This window comes from Cherax quadricarinatus, chromosome 1 (genome assembly GCF_038502225.1).
Source record: "Cherax quadricarinatus isolate ZL_2023a chromosome 1, ASM3850222v1, whole genome shotgun sequence".
In the NCBI taxonomy this organism is placed as follows: Eukaryota; Metazoa; Arthropoda; class Malacostraca; order Decapoda; family Parastacidae; genus Cherax; species Cherax quadricarinatus.
The window spans coordinates 10782602-10800945 of record NC_091292.1 but is presented as its reverse complement, the minus strand read 5'-3'; the positions used below and the strand labels follow the sequence as shown (position 1 = coordinate 10800945).

Here is an 18344-nt window from a genome sequence, read left to right as displayed (position 1 = left end):
TATGTGTGTGTGTGTGTGTGTGTGTGTTTGTTATTTATTGCTTGCTTACTATTTCCACCTTATAATATTGCTTATCCTCTGTACATTGACCTCTCACCAGCACTCTCTCCTCACAGTGTGATCACCATGAAGTTGACACTGTTGTTCCTGATGGCGCTCACCTTAACAATGGCCCAAGACAAAGGCTCCTCCAGCAAGGCAAACCCTCGGACCTTCGGCTTTTTGAGGCCCTTTTTCTCTGGGTTTTCAGGCTTCAACCCTTTTCCAGCACTACCACCATTACCTGGATTCGGCAGCAGTGGTGTCTTTCCACCGAATGGTGGAGGAAGTATTGGGGGATTACCGCCATTTGGGGGCTCTCAAGGATTTTTGGGATTTCCCACATTATGGGGTTCTCAAGGATTTGGGAAACCTCCCACATCTGGGGGCTCTCAAGGTTTGGGGTCATTTCCAGGTTTTTCTGGATTTCCAGGATTTGGGAAACCTCCCACATCTGGGGGCTCTCAAGGTTTGGGGTCATTTCCAGGTTTTTCTGGATTTCCAGGATTTGGGGTCCATCCTAACACACCTGTATTTGGGACCAACAACCCTGGGATCAAGCCTATAGCAGCAGGAATAGGCTCTAATCTCCCTCTGCCAGTAGCTGGATAATGGGTAATTGCACTCCACACTGGTCCAACAGAGGAAGAGTCCAATATGTAGAGAAGACAACAGTGAATTTGCATGATTCGCTCGTACAAATCATTGCCTAAAATCATGCATTGTGCATTTATCTCACATAACTCATCCCATTTGAATATATTAAGCATATTATCCGAAGAATTCATCCGTAGATCTCATGCACAGTTTTAACTAATTTATTTAACATTTATTGCAGTGTGTTCCCTTCACGCTGTTGTGTCTTAGTGTAGATTACTAGCTTTAGAAGCATCGTCACTAAATCGTTCGTCCTCAACCATGGCTTCCCTCTACCCATGGCCGGCGTGTCTAGTCAAATATTCTCGTGAGTCTCTGTAAATGCCCGTTACTAGTGCTCTCTGAATGTAAATATAATTGGACATGCAAATGTTGTACATTTTCTTCCCTTATGCATGTTGTATGTTTGAAGTACATATATGGAAATATCTTTATAATAAAGACATAGAACATTCCTGCTGCGAACCAACTCACTTCATGTGTGTATTGTATACTTAACATCAGTGAACCACTATTTACAGTGGATATATTCGTATATTTTTTTATCCAACTTATCTTCATCTGAAAAGTGAGTAACCACATGAGCAGAAAAAATGGATGCAGGTACACTTTTGAAGACGGAGTAAAGCCGAAATGTATACATTTCTTTTACCTGTGCATAATTTTTCTTTCCAGGTGGATTCTCACTTTGCATCTATCTGAAGTATGCTGATGACATATGAACTCTTGCATCTTGCACAACAGTCATTGAAAATACTAGTTGAATTTAGGTTCATACGTAACATAGAGCTGTATCCCAATCCTCGATGATCCCAGCTTCAGTATGTCATACCCTAGTCCCGGAATATCTCAAAATAGAAAGAACAGTAGAAATCTACAGAGAAATCGTTGTTATCCCCCTTTCATTTCCCATTTTTTTCTTCTAGTCATATGCAGCGAATATGATAAGTTGACTGAAAAAAGCATTTGAAGATGTGTGAATGTGGGTTTTATTAGTTCGTGAATATGAAAGTATGAGGTGTGAGTCAGATTTTTGCTGGAGTTAGCTGAAAGGCTAAATTTGATGTGAAGAAATAAGTAGAAGTGTAAGGTGTATCGCAGAAGGGTGAGAGTAATTAAGAGTGTGAGAGTCAAATGCAGTAGAATACACTGAAGAACTGTACAAGTGCGTAATGGACTTGCGAGGAGGTGAGAGTTGTCAAGGTATAGGAAGAAGTTGTAGTGCTGTGGGAGTGAAATAGATAGTTTAAATAAGTATTTTATATTATTGCATACATACATTCAAACTAATTAAACTGCAAATAGGCACACAGGAGATAAATATTACAAGAATAAATTAAAACAGGTCAAAACAAAACTTTACCATCAGCAGGGCAAAACTTTTAAGATTTAATTTTAAGAGAAAATAAATGGACAGCTGCAAAATGCATTGTCAGCCATTCTACGTTAATTATTTTGTACTAGGTAATTTATTCTTGCCTCAGATGACGGAGGTACTGAACCCTGTAGTTTTTTAGTTAAAATACTTTTAATCTTTGTCTAGTAAGTACTGTTATCATTGCAAATACCAAGATAATTTATAGTTTACAGTGTTAATATGTCTTGTTATTCTTACTAAGGCCAATACGAGTCTAAGAATAAATTTTGTGTAAATTTATATGCTTTATAAATAAATTTATTTTTGCCTTCCTGTCTCATAAATGCCCCATTAAAGTTGTAATTTATTTATACCATGAAACCTAATCACGACAGAGGTGGATTTTATATACTAAAGTTTATGTTAGATTTACTAACAACGGATTACACATGATAAAATTAACATGGATATTACCAACTTGTTAGCTTTTTATTTTACTTCTGCTTGCTCGAGATATTGATAAGTTGGTTAATTTTTGCCTTGTTCATTGTAAATTTGAGTTTAACAGTAGTTATTACAGACTAGAATATGGGCTGGGTGTGTGTGTGTGTGTGTGTGTGTGTGTGTGTGTGTGTGTGTGTACTCACCTAATTGTACTCACCTAATTGTGGTTGCAGGGGTCGAGACTCACCTCCTGGCCCCGCCTCTTCACTGATCGCTACTGGGTCCTCTCTCTGCTTCCTGAGCTTTGTCATACCTCTTCACATCATCTGCGAATAGGGACACTTCAGAGTCTATTCCTTCCATCATGTCGTTCACATATATCAAAAATAGCACTGGTCCTAGAACTGACCCCTGTGGGACCCCGCTCGTAACAGGCGCCCACTGTGTTACCTCTTCACGTACCATGACTCGTTGCTGTCTCCCTGTCAGGTATTCCCTGATCCATTGCAGTGCCCTCCCTGTTACATGCGCCTGATCCTCCAGCTTCTGCACTAATCTCTTGTGGGGAACTGTGTCAAAGGTCTTCCTGCAGTCTAGGAAAACGCAATCTACCCACCCCTCTCTCTCGTGTCTTACTTCTGTTACCTTGTCATAAAACTCCAGGAGGTTTGTGATACAAGATTTGCCTTCCATGAACCCATGCTGGTTTTCATTTATAATCTTGTTCCTTTCCAGGTGTTCGACCACTCTCCTCCTGATAATCTTCTCCATGACTTTGCACACAATACATGTCAGAGACACAGGTCTGTAGTTTAGCGCCTCGTTTCTGTTTCCTTTCTTAAATATGGGGACAACATTAGCTGTTTTCCATTTCTCAGATAGTTGCCCGGTTTCAAGGGATGTGTTGAAGATTGTGGTTAGAGGCACGCACAGCATCTCTGCTCCTTCTCTAAGGACCCATGGGGAGATGTTGTCCGGTCCCATCGCCTTTGAGGTGTCAAGGTCACTTACGAGCTTCTTCACCTCCTCCTCAGTTGTTCGTATGTCATCCAACACTTGTTGGTATATTCCCTCTTGATGTTCCCTTCTGTGCTGTCTTCCCACAGCCCTTCTTGTCTCTACTGTAAAAACTTCCTTAAATCTCCTGTTCAGCTCCTCACATACCTCCTGATCATTTCTTGTGAGTTCTCCACCTTCTTTCCTTAATCTAATCACCTGGTCTTTGACTATTGTCTTCCTCCTGATGTGGCTATACAACAGTTTCGGGTCAGTCTTGATTCTCGATGCTATGTCATTTTCATACTGTCGCTGGGCCTCCCTCCTTACCTGTGCATACTCATTCCTGGCTCTGCGACTGATCTCTCTATTTTCGTGTGTTCTCTGTCTTCTGTACTTTTTCCATTCTCTATTGCACTTTGTTTTTGCCTCCTTACACCGTCGGGTAAACCAGGTGCTCGTTCTGGTCTTCCCGTTGTTACTATTGCCCTTGGGAATAAACCTTTCCACTGCCTCCTTGCGTTTTGTTGTTACTATTTCATCATTTCATTTACTTGCTTTCCTGCCAGTTCTCTGTCCCACTGGACCGCCCGCAGGAAGTTCTTCGACCCTATGTAGTCCCCTCTTTTATAGTCAGGCTTTTCCCATTCAACTCCTGTTATTCTCTCCACTTGCAGCTCTACTATGTATTCAAAGCACAGAACCACGTGGTCGCTAGCTCCTAGGGGACTCTCATACTTGATGTCCTCAATGTCTGAGCTGCCCAGGGTGAACACAAGGTCCAATCTTGCTGGTTCATCCTCCCCTCTCACTCTGGTAGTGTCCTTAACGTGTTGGTGCATGGGGTTTTCCCGCACCACGTCCAACATCTTGGCTCTCCATGTTTCGGGACCCCCATGTGGCTCCAGGTTTTCCCAGTCAATCTCCCTGTCTTTGAAATCCCCCATAACCAGCAACTTTGCTCTGCTGGAGTGTGCTCTTCTTGCCACCTCAGCAAGTGTGTCCACCATTGCTCTGTTGCTCTCTTCATATTCCTCTCTTGGCCTCCTGCAGTTCTGTGGTGGATTATATATCACTGCAATGACCACTTTGTGTTCTCCAGACTGAAGTGTACCTACTATGTAGTCTCTTTCTCCCATCTCATCTATGCCTTCCATTTTCTCGAATTTCCATCTGTTTTTTACGAGCAAAGCAACCCCACCTCCCCCCCTGCCCCTTCTATCTTTCCTCATGATCTGGTATCCTGGTGGGAAGATTGCATCTGTTATTGTCTCCGTGAGTTTTGTTTCTGTAACTGCTATGATGTCTGGGGACTTCTCATTGATTCTTTCTTGCCATTCCTCATGTTTATTCGTTAATCCATCTGCATTTGTGTACCAAACCTTCAACTTCTGTTCTAATACTGTAACTGTGGTGCGGGGGGTGGGAACAGAGGGATCAGTGTGTGATGGTTGGTTTGGATTGTTCAGTTGCCTTGGGGGTGTCGTGGCTGGAGTCCTTCTGCAGGTGTTTCTGGGGGGTGTGCTTGTCCTTCCATTTGATCCTGGGTTATTCTGCTCTCCTTTTTCATTTCCTCCCATTTCTCCTTTCGTTTTTGAACTCTCTTGCATCGTCTTCCTTTCGTCCTGTGTTCTGTCTCGATCGAGGTACACACTCCGGAACTCCTGCTTGCCTCTCAGCCGTGCTTTCTCCTGCAGGATCATGGTTCGGGTTGATTCTGCCTTGAAAATTACTTTGAGAGGCTGATTCCTTTTCTTTGTGAACCACCCAGTTCTCCGAAAATTTGCCACCTGGGTCATGTCCCCCTCGCCTATCACCTTCATGATATCTTCAATCGCTTTTTTCTCCTCCTGCTTTCTTTCATCATAAGTTTCCCCTTTAGCTTCGTCTAGCCCATAGACAAACATGGATCTCTCCCTTTCCACCTCCCACTGTGACTCCCATTGCATCCTCTGATGTGTTTTAGTTCCTTCCCGTGGAGTGTTCCTTCCTTCAGTCCCTTCCCTAGTTATGGCCCCTATGCTTCTTGGTTTGTCCTTCCTGCTCACCTGTTCCTGGCCCCCACAGGTATCTGATATGGCCCCTGCACATGTCCTAGTTCCTTCAAAGTTTTCCAACCTCTCATTCTGTTCTAGTGTGCTCCCTGTCTTTGTTTTGGCCCCATGTGGGTTTGACAGGACCTCTGCATACAGTTTAGTTTCCATGCTTCCTTCAGACCTGTTGTCTGTGTCTGATGTAGTCATTGCCGATGCTACTTCTGTAATATCTTTGTCTCTGTGCTGTTTCAGGTGTCTCAGCTCCTCTTCTAATCTCTCTATCTTGATTTCTGCTGCTGTGGCCTGTTGCTTCCACCTTCTGCATTCTTCTGCTAACCTCTCTTCCATCTTCCTTTCCAGCTCATCTAGTCTCCTTCCCCACTCTTCCTCCCTTTTTTTTTTGAGCTCTGCCTCCCATTCCTCCCTTCCAGATTCGTCCTTGGAGCCCCTTGTCCTCATCCTGGTTCTAGGTTCCCCCGTTGCTCCACAGAAGGGGGGACGGGTGGTTAGGGGGAGGGGAATAGATGGTTAGGAGGAGAGGGGATGGATGGTTGTGGGGGAGGGGGAGGATGGTTATTGGAGGGGTAGAGATAGTTGGGGGAGGGGGTTAGATGGTTTGGGGAAGGGGTAGGTGGCTAGGGTTAGATGGTTAGGGAAGGGAGGAGTACGTGTTTGAGAGAGAGAGAGGGTATGGATGGTTATGGGGGAGGGGGAGGATGGTTATTGGAGGGAGGGAGGAAGTTGGGGTGGTTAGATGGGTTGGGGTGGGGTTAGGTGGTTTGGGGGAGGGGTAGGTGGCTAAGGTGAGGTGGTTAGGAAAGGGGGAGAGGTGGTTAGGGGAGGGGGGGTACGTGTTTGTGTCAAGTGTTTGTGTCAAGTTGTGGAGGGTGTGTGTGTGTGTGTGTGTGTGTGTGTGTGTGTGTGTGTGTGTGTGTGTGTGTGTGTGTGTGTGTGTGTGTGTGTGTGTGTGTGATGTGTGTGTGTGTGTGTGTGTGTGTGTGTGTGTGTGTGTGTGTGTGTGTGTGTGTGTGTGTGTGTGTGTGCATGTTAGTGTGTGTGTGTGTGTGTGTGTGTTTGTGTGTGTGTGTGTGTGTGAGTGTCTACCCTTGTGTGTGTGTGCTTGTGTGTGAAGGTGGGATGGTTAGGGGGGGGGGTAGGGGGTGTGGGTGAAAGATCCGTCGTGTAGGCACACATTTAGTCTCATTTATATTTCCCAATTATGCTACACTCTCCACTTATTGCCCTTTCTGGATTTACGTATTAATTATTGCTGGTTATTATGTGTGTGTGTGTGTGTGTGTGTGTGTGTGTGTGTGTGTGTGTGTGTGTGTGTGTGTGTGTGTGTGTGTGTGTGTGTGTACTCACCTAGTTGAGGTTGCAGGGGCCGAGTCCAAGCTCCTGGCCCCGCCTCTTCACTGGTCGCTACTAGGACAATCTCCCTGAACCGTGAGCTTTATCATACCTCTGCTTAAAGCTATGTATGGATCCTTCCTCCACTACATCGCTTCCCAAACTATTCCACTTCCTGACTACTCTGTGGCTGAAGAAATACTTCGTAACATCCCTGTGATTCATCTGTGTCTTCAACTTCCAACTGTGTCCCCTTGTTGCTGTGTCCCATCTCTGGAACATCCTGTCTTTGTCCACCTTGTCATTTCCTCTCAGTATTTTGTATGTCGTTATCATGTCCCCCCCCGTATCTCTCCTGTCCTCTAGTGTCGTCAAAAGTTTTTATGCCAACAGCATTTGGTGTTCCTAAGCGGTCACTTATCAAAGTACTAACCAAACCCAACGTTGCTTAACTTAGCTGATCGGACGAGAAGCGGTGCGTTCAACATCGTATGGCCGTTGTGTGTACTCACCTAGTTGTACTCACCTAGTTGAGGTTGCAGGGGTCGAGTCCAAGCTCTTGGCCCCACCTCTTCACTGGTCGCTACTAGGTCACTCTCCGTGAACCATGAGCTTTATCGTACCTCTGCTTAAAGCTATGTATGGATCCTGCCTCCACTACATCGCTTCCCAAACTATTCCACTTCCTGACTACTCTGTGGCTGAAGAAATACTTCCTAACATCCCTTTGATTCATCTGTGTCTTCAGCTTCCAACTGTGTCCCCGTGTTGCTGTGTCCAGTCTCTGGAACATCCTGTCTTTGTCCACCTTGTCAGTTCCTCTCAGTATTTTGTAAGTCGTTATCATGTCCCCCCTATCTCTCCTGTCCTCCAGTGTCGTCAGGTTGATTTCCCTTAACCTCTCCTCATAGGACATACCTCTTAACTCTGGGACTAGTGTTGTTGCAAACCTTTGCACTTTCTCTAGTTTCTTTACGTGCTTGGCTAGGTGTGGGTTCCAAACTGGTGCCGCATACTCCAATATGGGCCTAACGTACACGGTGTACAGGGTCCTGAACGATTCCTTATTAAGATGTCGGAATGCTGTTCTGAGGTTTGCCAGGCGCCCATATGCTGCAGCAGTTATTTGGTTGATGTGCGCTTCAGGAGATGTGCCTGGTGTTATACTCACCCCAAGATCTTTTTCCTTGAGTGATGTTTGTAGTCTCTGGCCCCCTAGACTGTACTCCGTCTGCGGTCTTCTTTGCCCTTCCCCAATCCTCATGACTTTGCACTTGGTGGGATTGCCTCTTCTTAAAACTATGTATAATTTCTGCCTCCACTACTTCACTTGCTAGGCTATTCCACTTGCTGACAACTCTATGACTGAAGAAATACTTCCTAACGTCCCTGTGACTCGTCTGAGTCTTCAGCTTCCAGTTGTGACCCCTTGTCCCTGTGTCCCCTCTCTGGAACATCCTATCTCTGTCCACCTTGTCTATTTCCCGCAGTATCTTGTATGTCGTTATCATGTCTCCCCTGACCCTTCTGTCCTCCAGTGTCGTCAGTCCGATTTCCCTTAACCTTTCCTCGTACGCCATTCCCTTGAGCTCTGGGACTAGCCTTGTTGCAAACCTTTGTACTTTCTCTAACTTCTTGACGTGCTTGACCAGGTGTGGGTTTCAGACTGGTGTGTGTGTGTGTGTGTGTGTGTGTGTGTGTGTGTGTGTGTGTGTGTGTGTGTGTGTGTGTGTGTGTGTGTGTGTGTGTGTGTGTGTGTGTGTTGTGTGTGTGTGCGTGTGTGTGTGTTTGTGTGTGTGTGTGTGTTTGTGTGTGTGTGTTGTGTGTGTGCGTGCGTGTGTGTGTGTTTGTGTGTGTGTGTGTGTGTGTGTGTGTGTGTGTGTGTGTGTGTGTGTGTGTGTGTGTGTGTGTGTGTGTGTGTGTGTGTGTGTGTGTGTGTGTATGTGTGTGGTTATGTGTGTGTGCGTGTGTGTATGTGTGTGTGCGTGTGTGCATGTGTGTGTGTGTGTGTGTGTGTGTGTGTGTGTGTGTATGTGTGTGTGTGTGTTTGTGTGTGTGTGTGTGTGTGTGTGTGTGTGTGTGTGTGTGTGTGTGTGTGTGTGTGTTGTGTGTGTGTGTGTGCGTGTGTGTGTTTTTGTGTGTGTGTGTTTGTGTGTGTGTGTTGTGTGTGTGCGTGCGTGTGTGTGTGTGTTTGTGTGTGTGTGTGTGTGTGTGTGTGTGTGTGTGTGTGTGTGTGTGTGTGTGTGTTTATGTGTGTGTGTGCGTGTGTGTGTGTGTGTGTGTGTGCGTGTGTGCATGTGTGTGTGTGTGTGTGTACTCACCTATTTGTACTCACCTATTTGTGGTTGCAGGGGTCGAGTCCTAGCTCCTGGCCCCGCCTCTTCACCGGTTGCTACTGGGCCCTCCCTCTCCCCGCTCCATGAGCTTTATCAAACCTCGTCTTAAAACTGTGTATGGTTCCTGCCTCCACTACGTCATTTTCTAGGCTATTCCACTGCCTTACAACTCTATGACTGAAGAAATACTTCCTACTATCTCTCTGACTCATTTGTGTCTTCAACTTCCAATTGTGGCCTCTTGTTTCTGTGTCCCCTCCCTGGAACATCCTGTCTTTGTCCACCTTGTCTATTCCACGCAGTATTTTATATGTCGTTATCATGTCTCCCCTGACCCTCCTGTCCTCCAGTGTCGTCAGGCCGATTTCCCTTAATCTTTCTTCATAGGACATTCCCCTTAGCTCTGGAACTAACCTTGTCGCAAACCTTTGTACTTTCTCTAGTTTCTTGACGTGCTTTATCAAGTGCGGGTTCCAAACAGGTGCTGCATACTCCAGTATGGGCCTGACATACACGGTGTACAGTGTCTTGAATGATTCCTTACTAAGGTATCGGAATGCTGTTCTCAGGTTTGCCAGGCGCCCATATGCTGCAGCAGTTATCTGATTGATGTGTGCTTCCGGAGACATGCTCGGTGTTATACTCACCCCAAGATCTTTCTTGTTGAGTGAGGTTTGCAGTCTTTGGCCACCTAGCCTATACTCTGTCTGTGGTCTTCTGTGCCCTTCCCCTATCTTCATGACTTTGCATTTGGCAGGATTAAATTCGAGAAGCCATTTGCTGGACCAGGTGTGTGTGTGTGTGTGTGTGTGTGTGTGTGTGTGTGTGTGTGTATGTGTGTGTGTGTGTGTGTGTGTGTGTGTGTGTGTGTGTGTGTGTGTGTGTGTGTGTGTGTGTGTGTGTGTGTGTGTGTGTGTGTGTTTTTGTGTGTGTGTGTGCGTTTACGCGCAAATGTCTAGACACGAGGCACTGGATCACGTATAGAGGAAATAATTTGCCAAAGAAAACCAAGGAAAAAATATCGAAATTTAAAATCGTGTTTAACTCTGGCCAAAGATTTACGTCAGAATTATTAAATGAAAAAAGGCAGGGATTATTCAGCTGCATCTTTCTAAACTACAAGAACATTTAAGAATAAAATTTAAAGTTCTCCAGTAGATCCAGCATGGTGCATGCAACCAGAGATAGTATCACCGAGGTGAGGAACACAGGGAGATAATGATGGCATTGTGTGATCGGGTTAAGAGTCTATACACGTAAAGTGAGGACTGAGGCTGAACAGGTAAGTTAGGTTATAGGTTAGCCATATGATACGCCGCCCGCTGGAGCTTTTGGTCATCTGACCGAGGCCTTCTGCTGGCTTACCGTTCCACACACTCTTAAAAATTAAGGTTATGATTTTTTAACAGTTAAGTGATCGGAGAGTAGAGTAAACGAGTGAAATTTACAAATCATGTATACATAGAATGTATACATAGAAAAGTGGACAATAAAGAAGCTAAATAGTACGGTTGATGGAAGCGGCAAGTATGTGGAATGAAAGGGAAAGTATGATCCAGATAAGTACGAAGCAGAGGTCGAGGGCCAAGGAGGCTTGAAGTGAAGTCATGGACCAAAATGGCAGATCAACAGGCAAGGAAACGGATGCACCATGGGCGTGTGGGCGTCTTTTAGGGCGTCGGTCGAAGTCTACAGGCAGGTCGCAGCTCCGGAGTACCCGCATAACTTGCAGGCAAGACCAAGTATAAAAAGTCTGCGAGATCCTCACCTCGGCATCATTCTACTCTCACTCCCCACCTGTTGCACTTCTCCTCACACACCGTAAGTAACTGCAAGTGAATATACTTACGCTATAACTTCGTTATTCTAGATACGCTCTGATGTGAGTCACTGTCAATGCACTCTTCAAAATGTCTCTGTGAGTAAATACATTTTTCCGTCAATACTTTCTCTTAAACAAACACTTTTCTATCATTTTATTTTTCACTTATACGAATAATTTGCTCCTTTAATAACACTTTCTCAAGCTTTTTTTTGCAACACGAATGAAAGTGAAAGACTTAAAGAAGAATATGTTTCAAATATTGCAGCTCCTTAGCAACGTTGTATATTATGTAGTGATGGTTAGTTGGTTTCTTTCTGTTTAAAGCCTCTTGCAACACGAGTGTCATTAAGGCTGAGCACTACCAATCAAGAATACTTTAATACTTAAAATAGGAGGTAAAGTAATCTTTCATTACATATTCTCTCATTTTCATTCTATTTCTCTCTCTCTCACCTTGCTTATCATAGCCTTCCCAAAAATGTACTTGTATGATGTACAGTACCGACAAAATGAAGAATTAGACACATGTGCAACATCTGGATAACTTTACTGTAGACGTTTCGCCATCCAGTGTATTGATAAAGCTACTGAATGGCGAAACGTCTACAATAAAAATACCCAGATGTCGCACGTGTCTAATTCTTCCCAAAATGTTGCTTAGTCTTTGTGTAATATCTTCTTACTCCCTCCCCAGTGTGACGACGATGAAGCCAACGCTGACGATACTCCTGCTGGTGTCCAGCTTAACCTTGGCGGAGAAGACCGACTCGTCCAGTAAGGCCAACTCCCGGTTACTGCCCTTCTTTGGCAATATCAAGTTCCCGTTCGGATTCTTTGGACTTCCCAGCCCACCCGGATTCCATGCACTTCCCAGTCCACCCGGATTCCCTGTACTTCCCACTTTCCCTGGATTTGGTGGCAACAAAGGCTTCTTTCCATTTTTCCCATTCTTTGGAGGAAGTTATCCAAGTATTTTTCCAGTATTTGGGGGCCAACATGGCGGTTTTCCAGGATTATCGGACAGTCCAGGCAGTGCTCAAGTATCCGGAGGATATCCTGGGGTATACCAAGGATTGGGCTTAAATGATAAGCCTTTAATACAAGTAGGTACAGGTAACACTAAACCAGCTATTGGATAAAGTGGAAAATGCTCCACTTCACAGAGGTCCAACAGAGAAAGGATCCAAACTATAAAGACGTCGACCGTGAACTTCAAGATTCGCTCAACCAAATCATTGCACCAAGATTAATCTTCATCCTGTTGCATCACATAATTCTCACACCATTATTCATCTTAAACACATTATCCGTGGAGGTCATCTGCAAATCACACTCATATATTTAACTAATTTATTTAACCAGTATTTCATTCATGTGTGTTGAATCGCCTTTACACTCTTGTCTTGGTATAGACTGCCAGCTTCATAAACCTTGTCATTACTCGTCCATTCTCAAACATTACTTTACCTATGGCCAGCGTATTCGCTCAAGAATAAATGTAAATATCTGTCAAAATCTCTTACTAGTGCTGTCTGAATGTAAATATAATTAAACGAGCAAATGTATTTTTCTCCTTATGTACTTAAATATACTGTGTATTAAGTCGGCTTTCATTCAAAAGCATCCAAGAAATATAATACTTGACTCCCTGTGCAAATTTCCACGTTCAAAGGGAACAATATAATGGAGATTCATGCACCTAACATGTATAAACAATACATAGTATGTTTGTAACTCACATGCATATGTTAATTTTTATTATCTACTTTAATCACTATCTGCATACATGTCACTGAATAAACAAATCATGAATAATATAGTTTCAAAATACTGTCTCTCTGTGAATAAAGGTCACTCTTCTCCAGAGATAAATGTCATAATATACCGACACGATGGAAAAATAGACACAAAAGCATATCTGTCTATCTAACAATTTCAACCAGAACAACGGCTTTTACAGCATAGCTGAACCTCTTACCGGGAAACTTCTTCACTGTTACCCTACATAAAAACATGCACAGTCACCCGTCCCGTGTAGGGCCGTCTCAAATCCAACCTCTCTAACACTCTCCGCCTGACTCCCCACCCTATATATACACACATGTATTCTTTGCCCAGGTAGATTTGTTTGTGACTTGATAAAGCCCGCTGTGTGGGCGAAACGTGCTCAATAAAAGATCCCATTAAACTACATTTGTGTCTATTTTTTCCGTCATTCTTCCCTACTGACTCTGCCTTAACTGAGTCCTCTGCTCAGTCCTCTACCCGTACAGTCCAAGTTGTGGACTCTACAATCATTGTTACTGAACTTACTTGAAACCAGACTACTCACATTGCTCAATGATGGGGGACTGAACTTCTCGTGATTGGAAGACAGAAGGACTAGAGAAGACATAATTGCGACGTTCATAAATACTAATCAGAAATATCAAGGCAGATAAGGATGACGTGGATTCTGAGCACCAGGGACAAGGAGACACGGAGATGCTGCCTGGTCACAGACCGGGCCGCGGGGGCGCTGATCCCCGAAACTCTCTCCAGGTACACACACTTCCAAGAGCAGGTATAATGGGAAGTATCCCTCTAATGGGTAATGGGAATAAAAATTCGCATGGATTTCATTAATGCGCATGATAACTCTCATGGCAAAAATAATGATTTTATTAATATGCAAATAACATATTATTTCCCTGTATTATCTAGGCAAAATTGTTTATACAGAGAATGCAACTGCAACTGCGTAAGCCAATTAATATCAAGTAGATATTAAAGAAGGTTGTAAATCTTCCATAACAGTCATTAAAGGTAATTTTAAATGTAAGTAATTAGCTATTTGCAAGCAATTAGCAATTAATTAAGAAGTGCTAATTACGTGTATTCATAATTTATAGACAAGAAAACTATGCTAATAAACATGGCAGATATTAATTCGCTTTTAACAGACAACAGTATTTTTTAACAGACATTTTTTTTCCAACTTGCATCTGCCAGAACTCAAATTAATAAGAAAGAATAATAAGGATAGTAAGAAATGATTCCATGATAACAAAGAAATGTGTGGGATGAAGGAGAGAATATTAATATTGTAAGTATGGGAGAAACAGTGTAAAATGCATATACGAAGGAAAAAAAACACGAATGCAGTATGAAGAGATCTTTTATTAACAACGTTTCGCCCACACAGTGGACTTTTATCATATCACAAACATATTTGCTTGACCTCATAAAACCCACCGTGTGGGCGAAAAATTACCAGGAAGGGATAGCCTTAACTGCGTTTTTTTCCTCCACGGGAAGGTGTATGACACCTACCTGTGGATACACACGGCCACGTTAATCACATTCATTGACTAAAACGAACTGATAAATAAGACACATATACAACCCTTGGGTATCTCCACTGCCGAGTATTCAGCAGTACAGATACACAAGTGTTGCACATGTGTCTTATTCATCAACAGAGGGACCTTGATGCCACTTGTGTGGGTGGAGGCACTAGGCAGGTCCAGTGTAGGAAGAACAGGGTAGTGAGAGAACGAGAGAGGAAGCAAGAAAGCAGACTGGAAATGAATAAACAGAATAATGAATAAATGCAGGTGTGAAGTGCTGGTAGAATAACACTTGGATTAAACAGCTCAGATTTGGTCTCCATATTACAGACTGGACATATTTCTACTTAAAACACTCTCCTGCATAGGTCAAAAAAGCTGAATTTACATTCTCTAACAAGGTGCAGAATTATATGGGACATGATAGTGTGTGCAAATGAAAAAATATATAAATAAAACAATAAAAATGTGAAGTCAGAACAGAACTCACTGACATGGACTCAACCTCGCATGAGGGAATTCTTTGAGTAGCTCTAAGAAACGAATTTTGAGAAATACATCAGAGCGAGTGAGTGTGAGGAGGACTTGCCTATCATGGGCCAGTTAGGCCTATTGTAGTGCTCCTTTATTAAGTTATTATTTTATTATACTTCTTCTTCTTCTTCTTCTTCTTCTTCTTCTTCTTCTTCTTCTTCTTCTTATTATTATTATTATTATTATTATTATTATTATTATTATTATTATTATTATTATTATTATTTTTATTATTATTATTATTATTATTATTATTATTATTATTATTATTATTATTATTAATATTATTATTATTATTATTATTATTATTATTATTATTATTATTATTATTATTATTAGTAGTAGTAGTAGTAGTAGTAGTAGTAGTAGTAGTAGTAGTAGTACTAGTAGTAGTGGTAGTAGTAGTATCATTATTATTATTGTTGTTGCTGTTGCTGTTGTTATTATTATTAATTTTAGTAGTAGTAGTATCATTATTATTATTGTTGCTGCTGTTATTATTATTATTATTATTATTATTATTATTATTATTATTACTATGAAAAGCTCTGGACCCATGTGTGTGATGTTATGCAAGGAGGAGCAAAGAGAGGAGAAAGTGAGGCAGATAGGATTACATGACGCAACGATGTGATAAAGAAACGCTCCTAACTTAGGGGAAGAAAGGAAGGAAGGAAGGACGAACGTAAGAAAGGAAAGAAAGAAGAACGGAGGGATGAAAAAGAAAGAGCACTGTTTAGAAGAGTAGGCAGAGGAGGTCAAGGTCCAAGACGATGGGACGTCAGTGGACCGGGTGTGGGCACACCAGTGGGCAAGTGAGGCGAAGGTCAAGCGTGGGCACCAGGCTCTCCGGAAGTCGGTGGCACTGGTGGGCGAGACCAGGTATAAAGACTGCCCAACAGACTCACCCCAGCATCACAACACTCCAGTACTGCAAGTGGTGTTCAACTTCTCTCCCGACACACTGTGAGTAAGCACACTCATTGCGTTCACTTTCCGTGAAAAATCTCTCTTTCTCTCTCTCTGTCTCTCACTCTCTTTCTTAGTTACTATTATTATATTCATGGAGAAGCGCTAAATTAATACGGCTTATACAGCTCCTTACTGTAGATGCAGTCGCGGAATGATTTCTGTCTATATTTTCTAAACACTCTGTGATAATAATAATTATTATTGTTATAATAATGAAGGAGGGGTGTTAATGTTGCAGTTTTATAACTGTAGTGTAAGCACGCCTCTGGCACGACAGTGATGGAGTGAAGGATGGTGAATGTTTTTCTTTTTTGGGACCACCCTGCCTTTGTGGGAAACGGCCGATGTGTTATAATAATAAAAATAATAATAATAATAATAATAATAATAATAATTAGTAGTAGTAGTAGTATATTCGTAGAAATGCTCTCAGCCTTTCATTAGTATCAAGGTAATCCACTTCCCGTTAAAGGGACGATTTGTAAATATTTGCTCCCTAGGCTAGAAACATTCTTTGAGTTACTGTTCTCTGTACGTAAGCTCTTTGTTGTGAGTAACTATTCTCTCTAGGTAAGCTCTGTATTATGAGTTACTGTTCTCTCTGGGTAAGATCTTTGTTGTATCTGTTCTCTGTAGGTAAGTTCTTTATTATGAGTTACTTTTCTCTCTACGTAAGATCTTTGTTGTAACTGTTCTCTGTAGGTAAGCTCTTTATTGTGAGTTACTGTTCTCTGTAGGTAATCTTTTTGTTGTGAGTAACTGTTCTCTCTCACCAGTACTCCCTCTCCACAGTGACCACGATGAAGCTGACAGTAGTTGTCCTCCTGCTGGCGCTCAGCCTAACAATGGCCCAAGAACCTGCTGACGACAAAGGCGACAAAGGCAAGCCCACCTCTCGGTTCCTGATTCCACCCTTCTTTGGCAAACCGTTGTTATTCCCATTTTCCGGAGGGCTAGGTGGCAATTACCCTTATCCACCATTCTGGGGCTATCCTCAAACCGGGAGCTATAATCCATTAGGGCTCTATAATCCATTCCTGGGCTAACAAGGATAATGGTCAGACTGCCCCACTCCGCGTCACTCAAACAGAGAATGGGTAGGATCTGAGAAGGAATCAACCGTGAGCTTCAAGAGCTGTTACCCTACCCGTGGAGCCTATGCTGGGTCATCGCAGTGAAAAGACCATACCGGCGAACGACATGGAGCTCGCCCGTACAAATCACAATAAAATCATTCATCACTCATTCTCCTCACATATAAATCATGCTATTTAAACATGTCAAGTACACTGTCCGAGGATTTGATCCGCAGACCGTACGAACATATATAACTAATTTATTTAACAATTAACACGTCCTAGCGTTTTGTTTACCTCCACTCCCTCGTGACTTAATACAGAACGCAGGTACCATAATTATCAGCAGTATGTTCTTTCAAGGAAAATATATTTGAACATGCAAGAGGTGTGGTTTTTCTCCCCTAATGAACGTAAATCTATTTTACATTACAGCGTTCTGAGAAATGTTTTAATCGGCAGCCTCCAAAAAAGAGAAAACTTTAGTAGTAATTTTTGTTTTGTGATTCCTCGTCACAGTGATATAACTAAGAACTGTTATTTAGTTCACATGTACACGATAGTGTCCTTCCCTCAACATCTCCACCTCTGGTTTCTCCTTCACGACAACAGCTATTGGTGTGAAGGAATCTCGGATTTACCTTTCAACAACCAATGGTTTTTACTCACACAAAAATTCTGAATAAAGAAGACCTTAGATTTCAGGAATTCCCTCCCTCCCCTTTACTCTCTTCAAGGTCATCTTTCACAAACCAAAGTATCACAGATGCCACAAAAATTACACAAATATTTCAAAAACTGTTGGAAAGTCTTCTTCCATCTTAACCCCTCTCATCCTTTAAGATGCCTCAAAACTGGTGAAGGGCTCTTAATCAAAGAAACTGTAGCAACTCTCGCCTTGGATCAAATCAATTTGATTACCTCCTATTTCAAAGGTGATGTGTGTCACCTACGGTTTAGCGCTTCCATGTGAATATAATAAGAGTAATAAATATTCATCGCCTCCCAAATTTCTCAGGTAGACACAAGAAGTCATGACCTGTAACCAACAACACTTTCTTCAGGCCAACCCAGACACACATACATTTAAACATATTCCCCTTCAAGAGTGCATGGGTAAAGCACTGTTCTCTCTTTCGCCTCCAACGTACAGCTCTGGAGCCTCAGGCATCGACCGTGTCCTCTTGCGACATCTCAAGGCTTCGGTCAGATGACCAAAAGCTCCAGCGGCGGGTTATCTTATAACTAAGAACCACGTCAGGAAACATTTGTTCTGTGTCCTGAGAAGCCTTACCTAACTTAACTTCCTTGTCTCAGGCTACTTCCCTCTTATCTTCAAATCAACCACATCAATAGCAATCACTGTACTCAGAAAAAAAAAAAACTAGCTCCC

At 42.7% G+C, this 18344-nt stretch overlaps 1 long non-coding RNA gene and 1 pseudogene across 1 annotated transcript; one reads left to right on the top strand and one right to left on the bottom strand.

The window, feature by feature from the left end:
- Nucleotides 1–7263: 7263 nt before the first annotated feature.
- On the bottom strand, nt 7264–7382 carry LOC128691042 (5S ribosomal RNA; annotated as a pseudogene).
- An 8033-nt stretch (nt 7383–15415) lies between these two features.
- Nucleotides 15416–17338, top strand: LOC138853860 (uncharacterized). Its single transcript, XR_011393070.1, has 2 exons — nt 15416–15869; nt 16668–17338. It is a non-coding gene; the product is annotated as an uncharacterized lncRNA (long non-coding RNA).
- The last annotated feature ends 1006 nt before the right edge of the window (nt 17339–18344 follow it).